The 11,663-nt window shown below is 44.1% G+C and overlaps 1 long non-coding RNA gene across 1 annotated transcript; it reads left to right on the forward strand.

Annotated features, from left to right (window-relative positions):
* Positions 1-6,943: 6,943 nt before the first annotated feature.
* LOC135393030 (uncharacterized) lies at positions 6,944-8,222 on the forward strand. The gene is made up of 4 exons (XR_010422391.1): positions 6,944-6,983; positions 7,048-7,125; positions 7,725-7,778; positions 8,046-8,222. It is a non-coding gene; the product is annotated as an uncharacterized LOC135393030 (long non-coding RNA).
* Positions 8,223-11,663: the final 3,441 nt, after the last annotated feature.

An 11,663-nucleotide genomic window follows, 5' to 3' on the forward strand; every position in this document is an offset into this window, starting at 1 on the left:
GCTCTTCGAAGTGTTGTCTTCTTCCACTGCTGAACTTCATCTTCATCTATTTCTACTGCCAAAATAGAGGTGGGGCTGGAGGTCATCCGAAACAACATGGCGGCTCTTTTTGCCTCAGTGTCGATACTCTGAAGCGTAGCTTATTTAGTGACTCTAGACGTACCAAGGCAGCCAGGCAGACCTGCAATCTCGTAAAAGCCTCGTTTTGCCCTCAACTTTTCCTCGGGTGACATGGGAGAGGTATCGCAGGGCAAGCTTACGGATGATTGCGTGCTGACATCATGAATGGACTCCGACACTGGTCGCTTGCTCGTAAGGAAGTCTTCCTCCTCTGCGATGTTCCCAAGAAGCGCACCGGTTGCGTAAAATCAAAATGCTATAAGCAACCTTTGTGCAACTGGTAGAGTGGTACTGCGCCATTGCTGTGCTGTAAACGGACGTAATATTTCATATTATTCATAAGTGCACACACATAGGGGTATAGCCTATAGGTGTATGTACTTTAGGCCTGTGTACTATAGCTGTGTGCAACACAGAGTTATTAACCCTACTGAGACCATAACTGACAAAACAAGCTCGCCCATTGCAAAAGTCTGATGCAATCGGGCAAACCGACCTCTGCAAAACAAAATAGGAAATCCAGGAGGCGTGAAGCAGTGTGAAACGTTCACTCAAAGGAACTGTGTTTATAAATGAATCCGAGAGGTAAGTATGGGGGCTACGGAGAGCTTCCCTCAAACCGTGAAACAGCAGCTGGCCGACAGGCACTTCATTTTCTTTCCCCATTCCTTCTCTCCATAACAGAGCTCAGCCAATAAAGTTAGTGAAATAGTACAATACAATTGAAGACTGGTCATTACATTTTACTATTAAAGTATGATCACATACGCTTGTATTGCATCACTGGTTTCAACTTGTAAACATAAATAAATAGTTTCGAGCCGGTTGTGTTCCTTCGTTTATGCTACCAAAGTTGAGGTATTTCGTTGTGAGATTATAATATCCAGTTATGCTGTTTAGAAACATTAAACTAAGGGGATGTTCAGAGCAGGGGTTCTAAGCATGCACAGTCTCCGGCTCTTACACTGTACGATACAGACGCGATACGAACGGTATTAAGAAGCCCTGCAGAAAACCCTGTTTCAAACAATGCTATCTTGTAAACGGGACGTACGATGAGAGATCATACGTTGCTTTCAATTCTAGAGTGAACATGAGAGTACATACATCTTTGCAGATCCCCTGCGACAGCGTCGCAAACGAAAGGCGCGTGTCCTTTCATCTTCGCATACGCCAGCATCAGCGAGGAACAAATAGATATCCGCCATGTTGATGCCGATGCTTGTGTGAATGACGAGAGATTTACCGTCACTAAGCTATCGTCATTCCGTGCCGACCTCCTCGCGTCGGCATGACGGCAACGACATGACCAGCAACGGCATTTCGAGTGCAAGTGTCGAAATAGGCCACGCTATAGGCACGTTGTCATATAAACACTGCCGACCACCCTGAGCTCGCCAGCAACATGCCCCTGGAGATCCTACGCTCAGTCACCTTCTCTCGGACACGACCAAGCATTCCCTACAGCTTCAGAAGGCGCCTCTGCCCTTTTCGTCGTCTGACATATGGTGCGACGTCTCTGACCCCGTCCCCCGTCCCTACTTGCCGCCCTCCCTGCGCTTCCCTACCTTTCAAGATCTTCATAACATCAGCCATCCTGGGATCCGTGCCACGTAGCGACTATTGTCATCTCGCTCTGTGTGATCGGGAATGAACACGGACGTTCGGTGTTGGACGAGGGCTTGCATCGCTTGCCAGAAGGCCAAGATCACACGTCACACCAAGACACCCGTTCATCCCTTCACCTTGCCTGACGCAAGGTTTCAGCACCTTCATGTACACCTCGTTGGTCCATTACCCCCGTGCCACGGCCACCGCTACCTTCTTAATATCGTGGACTGCTATACACGATGGCCGCAAGCGGTTCCCCTTCCCGATGCGACTGCAGATAGCGTGGCCCACGCCCTCCTCTCCGCCTGAATCGCACGGTACGGCTGCCCCGCCCGCATTACCACCGACCAGAGACAGCAGTTCCAGAGTGCCCTCTTCAGGCGACTCATGGCGCTCCTCGGCATTCACCATCTGCGGACCACAGCCTACCACCCTGCTGCAAACGGTCTGGTGGAGCGTTTTCACCGCCAGCTGAAGACTGCTCTCATATCGCTCGCCAGGCCGGGACTCATTGGGTCGACCATCTACCCCTAGTCTTGCTGGACATTCGCTCTGCCCTGAAGCACGACCTTGCCTGCTCTGCCGCAGAGTTGGTTTTCGGCACGACTCTGCGTTTCCCCGCTGTCTTCTGGTGCCCCGGTCAAACTGAGCAGCCTGTTCCCCCGTCAGATAATGTCAACGGCCTCCGACCCTTCTTCCGTCAGCTTGCTCTGACCCCTCCGCGCCAGCCCACCACTGTCCCGGTTTTTGTTCCCCAAGACCTCAAGTCCTGCACACATGCCTTCCTACGTCGTGGCGCCGTTCGCCGTCAACTGGCCCCTCCCCAGTAAACCATCAACGTCCCCAGGACATCCACAACTGATCCAGACGTCCTGATCCATGCTGGATTTCCCGTGGACGTCCTCTGGACGTAGCTGAAATATCCATAAAAGTCCCAGAACGATCCGGAACCCATCATCCTTTAGACATCCACAGGATATCGTCGGGTTCTTCTTTTTGTAATGTAGCACAAACTTGCGAAGGGGTATCATCGTATCAGATCACAGCACATTGGTAATATCACAACTACGCTGTCATATATGTAACATTTGCACTACATGGACACGACGTCACACTGACAGATATGCATTAATTATGTTATCTTGATGGAATCTATACAATATTATTTGTAGAATATTAATAAACTAGAATGCGCGGAATAAACTCTCCTATGATGAACTATAAAAGTATTTCTAGATGATCGGCAACGACTCTCTCACAGATACGCGCGTCGTCTGCTCCACGGAGACTCTCAAGCGGTTCTGCTTTGAGGAGGGAGCACCATCAACATCGTGATCACCATCATCATCTGCGCGCCTTTTCCTGCCTTTGTTGCGTCAGTTGCGGTCTGTTGTACTTGTTGAGCTTCAAAGGTGAGCTTTTGCAGTTCTATGTGAAAAGATACGCGAAGTGGTAACGATGCCAAAGGTGCGTGGTAAGCGCTACGTGTATATGAAGGCGCGGCGGGAAGTGAGAGAGTCTCTCACAGCGATTTCTGCAGACACCTCATACGAAGACAACGACCGTCACGCTTGCTGCTCGATTAACGAAGGAACTGTTCAATACGAACATTTGGAAAGCGATATTGGCGCAGAAGGAACGTCTAGTGATAGCGGTTCTTCGGTTGAATGTGCCGTAAGACCGAATATCGAAGAAGCGGTTTTGACTGCGTCGGCGAGTGTAGCACATTTGGAAACGGAAACGTTGCTAAATGAGAACGCAAACGTGACACCCGGATGGGGTATAACAGAACTGGATACCGAACAACGATCTGAAGACCGCTCAGATTTATTGAGCTCTCTGAGCCCTCTAAGGCGTTGGGCAATTGAGCATAATATAACGCACGCAGCTGTCAGCGCTCTTTTAAAGATTCTGAAAAGTCACCCGTGCCACGCAGAGTTTCCTAGTGATTCACGTGCCCTGTTGTGTACACCTCGTAATACAGCATCGAGAACTTCGCGAATGGGCACTGGAACCTACTGCCATTTTGGCCTTGCTAGCGGGCTAACCACCACCTTATCCCATGTGAGCAATCTACCAGCCTGTATACCGCTGCGCCTTAACGTTGATGGCTTACCAATTAGTAAGAGCTCGAGGCAACAGCTATGGCCTATACAGTGCTTAGCCAATGTACCCGGTGCAGATAGCCCATTTCTTGTTGGTGTCTACGCAGGGATCGAAAAGCCAGCATGTCCAAATGAGTTCCTCACCCAGCTTGTAGAGGACATGAAAGAGCTCCTCCAGTCAGGACTCATTATTAATAATAAGCACAATACTGTAGTTCTGCAGAGTATTGTGTGTGATGCTCCTGCACGAGCATTCATTTTTTGCACAAAAGGCCACAATGCCCGGGCTGGTTGCCCAAAGTGTACTGTGGAAGGCGAATACTTAACAAACCGAATGTGTTACCTCGAAATGGCAGCTCCGCTGAGAACAAATCACAGCTTTAGGAACCAAGATGATATTGAACATCACAAAGGAGAAAGTATTCTGACAAAGCTTGAAACACATACAATGTAACGGACTTACCAAGAAATCACATTTCAATATTTGTTATCGAATTGTCATCATTGCTGGAATGGCATTGAACAGTTATCCTTCACACATAATCCAAAATATGTGTTCTCAAACCAAGAGTAGACCCATACATTGTATCTTATTGTATCTTACATTTATTATTATTACATCTTACATTGTATACATTGTTGCAATCAAATTTCAATTACGCAAAATTTAGTGACCTGAAGTATGTGCCCAACAAAGATCTACTTTGCCCCGCCACAAAATGCTCTTTCTACTGCTGGCAGTGGCAGCACCATACTGAATTTGTACCCTTCCCTTTATTTTTTGCTTCTCAGTATGAAGTTAAGTGAGCTATATATTTTGAGCAGTTTTGTTGAAATGTTCAATAAAATTCAGTTGAGCATATCAATAATAAAACATAGGTTGTATATTCACACTATGCCTTGCACACTTTCCCATTGGAAATTGGTTTCACACGAAGGTAATGCTTCTTTCATAATTCAGTGCATGACCTGTGCTATGTTGTCGAATACTTTCTCGCATTTGGGCTAATTTGCAATGGCAGTTAGTACATTATACAGGGTGTCCCAGAAAACGTAATTGAATTTTAATAAAACAACTACGCCACTTAGAATCATGCGAGCAACTGCATTTGTTCTTACTATGTTTTTGCTACCTCCTGATGTTCATGTTATGTAACATGCATGTTATGTAAATTTTTGCGAACTGAACTCTGAAATTTTCCAACTAAAGGTCACTTTTTTACCCCAGCAATGTGAAGTGCGTGCCGAGTTTACTCAAGTTCATGATACTTGATAGGAATATTGAGGAGCTATCGTACTGGAAAAAAATAGCTGAAAATCATGCTCTACGGAGCTCGCACAGGATAGCGTGCGACAAATTTTTCAGTGAAATCATCGTCAGCTCGACGAAAGGAGGTTGGAAACCCAGCCCACACCGGCACAGCAGAGAGAGACAATACACACATAGCTTATCGCGTCCGGCCTCGGCTGGGACCATACTTTCCCTTTCGCAATTCCCCCACACCACCCACCCGCTTCTGAAATCTCCCTAATTTGGAAGTTCCCAAGTTGGCAGGTATGCTATCACTCTGTGGGCTGTGTTTCAAACCTCCTTTCGTCGGACTAACAGCGATTGCGCTCGAAAAGTCCTCGTGCGTTATACTGAAGTGCCTTGAGAAGCGTGATGTTCGCCTATTTTTTCAGATAGGATAGATTCTGAGTATCTCTGTCAATTATCATGAATTAGAGTAAATTCGGCATGATCTTCATGTTGGTGAGGTAAAAAAGTGACCTTTACTTGGCAAATTTCTGAGTTCACTTCGCAAAAATTTACATAATCAAACTTAGGTTACATTACACGCACGTCAGAAGGTGGCAAAAAACATAGTAAGAACAAATGTCGTTGACCGCATGATTCTAGGACAATTCATTTGGACAATTCATTTGTGCACGTGAATGGTACCAGTTCGCCACCCAGGGCGGCAAAGTTAGCATGTAAGGATTTAGGAGTACCACACGGACTGGACACATTTATGACAAGCCATTATCACTCTAAAGGGTATATCATTGTCCACCTTTCCTTAAAGCGTGCATGTGGAGCTTTGGCTGCTGATCTTTTAACTGCGGCATCCTATCTGAATTACAAATTGTGGGGACAAATGTGCATTTAAAAATGCATCATGTTACTACTGCGTAATCCCAGTGACAATTTTTTTGTAAATTTGCAGCAACGTATGCTGAAGCTCATGCCAAGCTTGACCGTGCTCAGTATATTTCGGACTTAAATTCAGACATGAGCGACGATGGCAGACGAAAGCGACTTCCTCCATGCCGTCTCATCCAGGAATCGGAGGAGCCCACAATTGGTAATCCCTGTTCATTCTTATTATCTATTCTGCTTCGTATTGGTTTGAAGCATGTTTCGTGCCATGAAGCGTTAAACGTCAGTGTCCGTTCTTTTGCCCACTATTGCAAACGCTTCTCCTCTATGTGAAACATTTTATAGCTATTGATACTTCTAATTCAAATGTCAACATTTTCTTTTCTGTTGACAACCAGTGGCTGTTTTCATTTGCTTGCTGCTGCCAAGATACAACAGACATAGACAGGTGTCAAGCAACTAGCGTAGCTATATGGCTCTTTTAGGTTGTTAAGTTTGTGTCACGTCGAGTCACACTGCGTTATTTTTTTTGTCTTTACTCTCAGTCACATTGCGAATTGTATAAAATTGATTTGATTTGAAGATATTACCTTGTATGTCGTGTTATTCTGTTGCTTTTCCCATTCTTTCTCCATTGTTGTATAGCGCCACAGAGGTGTAGACTGTTGATGGATCCTTAAAATAATAAAATAAAAATATGTTTGTATGCTTTGTGTTTCCACAAAACTTAACTTCTACTTTCTTCACAGGAAGGACGAAGCGTCCACGCGTGTTTCCCCTTCCTGAGTCTTCCGACTCTGAAGACGTCGACAACACACTTCCTGATGTGCCTCCAATCCCTCACAATTTTCCAGAATGCCACGCAGCAGGTAAGTCATATTTATTTTTAGGTATGTCTCATACAGGATACAGGTCATAGGCTATAGTATTCTGTCCGGAAATAACTAATATCTTTCTGGAATAACCTGCAGGCAAGAAGACCACTGCTCGACCTTGCAGCTCCCAAGGTAGGATTTGATATAGCAGGTGGTCTGTACTATCTCCTGTTCTAATGTGGTTCACCCTTTGCAGGCAGCAATGATGATTCAATCCATGACACCATCTCTGGCACATTAGATGAAATGTGTGGTACATCATTTGCTGGAATGAGTAAGGAAACAAACTGTTTAAACAAAACTAAAATTATGTTAATGTGGAAATGATGCAAGCTTAATAGCAATCGTTGACACAGTCGCCAATCAATATTTCAGACTAGAGTTTCAAATTTTTCAGACAAATCTTGGTAGCGTCAAAAACCACATAGAGCCGAACAATTTCCACTTCCAACATTTTGGACTGTGTTTCGGATAAATCGTCCGGTTCCTCTTACTCCTTTCGGTTTGAGCACGTTCATTGATTAGAATGTTTTTTTCTTCCAAGTGCCAAAATGTACTCACTACAGTGCATTTTGGGACTCCACAATTCTGACCACTCCAGGAAACAAAGCGCACTGACCCTGTGTGCCATTATGCCAGCATTATGCCATGTGTGCACGTCAACTGTTATTTGAAGGCTGTGGAAGTGCTGAAATAAAATTTTGTTGAAACAGTGCATGGAATGTTTAAAAATTTGGACTGCTCAATAAATTGGACTGATTATGTGGTCCTTTCAATTATGAAAAATTGGTCGGCAACTGTGTATAGGAGCAGCACTGGTTTGATTCTTTGGTCGATGTGCGCTGTTATTACAATCCGAGATTACATCAACAGGTGGTGAAGCAACTAGTCATCCACGTCAGCACGAAAATGTTGCCTCCACAACAGGTATTCCTTTTATAAATGTATTGACCAATAAACCGTCACACTCATATGTTGGCATACCATCATTACCATTGACAAACAGAGATAACCTTTTCCCCCACTGTGAAAACTGGATGTGATTGTCAGTGGAGCTCACTGTTGAAAGTAGAGCTTTGTGTGCTTCGTCTCATCTTAGTTATTGTATTTTCGCCCAGCGCATGCATGACTGTGGTCAATGATGTTCCCATCAAGTTTACTGCATTCTGTAACTGATCTGTATGCTGTTTCCAGAGTTTCAGAAGCAGGTCCTGCAACTTTTACACCTGGTGCGACTGACACAACAAAGGGACAGTGCTGTACTCCATGAACTTTGCGCACAGAGGATCACTAGTACGGCTGCGAAACCACTAGGAGCACTAATAAAACAGCCATTTGCATCTTCCGAAGACTTCGAGCAGTTTGATTCATCTCTAAGTGAAGAAAGGAAATTGTTGCCCGTAAGTGTTTTGGTTCATTGTTGTCTTGTCCCGTGTGTACTTAGTCGTCTCAATTCACGAGTAGTTGTAATGATTTTGGAACATAACACTTTTCAGTCTATGTACATATTTATACATTTAGAATGCTAAAGTGGGATGCTGACTGCCAGGTGACTCTTTGTCTTCGGACATTGTTCCCATGTTCTGTGCACTGGTTGTTCATGCACCCATTGCTGGCATTTGTGCGTACCAGGTTGCTGGACCCTGTTAGAGAAGCCACTTTACAAGGGGCAGTGAAGACTGTTAACGTTGGCCCTTTGTCCTATTTTCTTCAGATTGTGCGATCACTTATGAACATAAGATGTGGCACAGATATTGCGTCGTTCGTGGGTGTAGTTGTGATTACAGCCTACGAAAGAGAGTACAGCGCAGATAAGGGACTGAGCCACCGAGTTCAAGAGGAACACAGGATACCAGCATCATTCAACCCTGATACCAGATCGCAAAGACTAAGGCATTTGATGTGGCCATGACTTCTTAAGAGAAAGCAACATATTGCCACATGGTTTATATGCCCAGCACACCTGTTTAATCTTCCTTTCAGTATGGAGTGCCTATTTCTCACTCAAACCACATGACCCCTCAAATAAGAGCATTCACTCATCTGTACATCTAAAAATCGACTGAATAGACCCTAGACTAAAAATATACCTCTTGTACTGTGGACATTCAGAGCGTGAGATCCGTTTGACTTAGTCAGAAAGATATAACCAAGGATGGGCGCAATGCAAGACCAGATACAGACTCCTGTTTTCCGGAAATGGAGGTTCTTGCTCCGCATAATATGTGTGGATCTCAAATATGAACTCAAGTATAAGTATAAGTTACTGCTGTGGCTGGTCTTTTTTTTTTCTTTTAGGAAAAAAGACAGTGTCTTCTGCCAAGAACAACATATACTGATATGATAACACGAAACGGATATTGACACTATTGACTCTGACACTAAAACATACAAGTACTAGAAATTATTTGCAGCTGTTAACGATGCCATGGGTAAGCTTACTGAGGTGTAAGTTGCATGAGACAATCCCAGCGTTGGACGCACACTTTACAATTTACACTTGGCTAATAAGCTAATAATGTTTTAATGAGAGCGTCATCTTCCATATCTCTGACAAATATTTAAACTGTCGCAGAAAACGGAGTGCTGAGCAATTTGTGCTCAGCCACCAAATTTGCACGTCCTCTTTAGACTTTGAACTCACAATCTTTGCAATTGATTTTATACAGGGTGTCCAAGCTAAGTGTGAACATACTCTTAAATATAAAGTATATACAGTGAACCCTCGATTTATGAACATCCTCGGTTCCCCGAAAAATTGTTCATATATCGAGGGATTCATAAATCGAAAATCCTAGTCAGCTTCCGTGCATTAGAATAGGGCGGTGATGACAGTACATGGTAGTGCATGGTGGTCTCAGGAGAGTTATCTGCAGGCACCGCTAGGGGCACTACCAATTAGCATCCATGTGGGACATCGTTTCGATTTCTGCACCGGTAACTCCCCTATCGGTGCCTAAACACAACTCTCCTACGACAGCCATGTTGCTCAATTCTGATGCACGGAGGCTGACGTTTTCGTTGCTCAGTATGGCTTCATTGATTTTGCTGCAGATTTCGCACGCATAAATGTGCGTCATCGTGCGTCAACGGAAGTTCGTTAGTTGGGTAGACAACAAGCCCAGTTCCTAAATGCAGGTCACGTTTTCCTGCACACTCCCTGTATATCATTTTTTCCAAGATGAAATCAGTTGCAACATAGCATATGCTGAATGGCACTCCTTAGGAGGGCATCACCAGACTCCTAAGACAATGTCTTCACTTTCAATAGTAATTAAAATTTTAATTATAAAACCTACAAAGTTGTCCTAGTGAGAACATCTTGCTATTTTTTTTTGTTTTGTTTTTTCGGTCACCTGATATTGTAGCAGATTTCAGAACAAAAATCCGTTTGGTAGATCGTTCGCTAAACATTCGTGAAAGAACACCGTCTTTTTTTCTTTTGTTCATTGTGCATCTTCGGAGATGCTTATTTCCTTCATCCCCAATGTGAGTGGGGGAAAGGTGTTCACACTTAGCTTGGGCACTCTGTATAATATAAATATGATGAGTTTGCATACGGTAATCACAGGTTATGCAGCTGCAAATGCTCTCGCATTGCAGCTTATTACATGCATGCATGTTTATATGTTCTGTCTGATGTAGGCGCAGGAACTTGTGTGCATTGGAGGAAACGACGTGGGCCATGCTACCAGGAACATCTTAGCTTACATGCTAACAAATCGTGTTGCCGAAGAATATAGCTGGTTTGGCCAGAAAGGGAAGAAAAAGTTTTGCACTCTTCATGCACCCTTGGTTATTTTTGGTATGTATAAGCAATGAACCATTCTGTGTAAACGTTATGTGACAACCTACTTTTTCTTTTTTTTTATTTTGTTTTCTATGGCGGCTGTGGTCCTGGGACACTTCCCTTCATACTTCCTTACTGGTTCGCTGGATTTTCTACCCATCGTATTTCCCATACAATTTGCGAAGGTGCAAAAACCAACTGCATGCAAAATATTTACCGCAACAACATGTGTCTCGTTGTAGCGTTGGTGGCACTGTCTTGAGAGTGTGACATTGATATCGACGAAACACGGAACGCAGAGGGCGACAGCGTTCTGAGTCTGGTCGCTGTTTGGTGTTTTGTTTTGCAGTGTGAAACGCCCTTAAAGAGATTTCTTTTCTAAATTCAAGAGGTCAAATAAATATGCTGTAGGAAAACAATGAATAACAGCTGTAGTTGTGTTCAAGTTAAGAAAAAGATGACTACAGATGCCGTTTACATAACATGTACTACGTAAACATTTTCGTGCTTGCTCTCATATCTCATCACCTGTGCCTAAACAAACAAACTCCACGAGTAACCGACCACTTGTGTTAGCTCCAGTAAAGGAGCTAACACAATTGGAGATCAGACAGTGGGAAAAACGAGTCAGAAAGACTCAAAGTTATTGCTAGCATGCGATTTGCGGTAGATCTGCATCCTGAGCTCTGTCATTCAAGGTCAGAGATGTCGGCAATAGGAGGTGCCAATAATCCTGTTAAGTGTCTGGCGTGGTTCTCCCGAACGAGACGTATATCGTGTGCTCTGCACACCACGTTTGTTGAGCGCTATTCCGAGTTGTGTTGAGAGGGAACCTTTCATTTTGCGGAAACATGTAGACCATAGCCAGGGCTATATAACTACAAAATATGAAGGAAATCTTTTGAGAAACTGCAGTCCAAAATCCCAATTTTTGAGAGCATAGCTGTACTCTACACAGACGTGCCAAAAGGGGACAAGGTACAGACATGCAAATTTGATATCAATTTACAGAGCACGCTTCG

This window comes from Ornithodoros turicata, chromosome 4, assembly GCF_037126465.1.
Source record: "Ornithodoros turicata isolate Travis chromosome 4, ASM3712646v1, whole genome shotgun sequence".
NCBI classification, from domain to species: Eukaryota; Metazoa; Arthropoda; class Arachnida; order Ixodida; family Argasidae; genus Ornithodoros; species Ornithodoros turicata.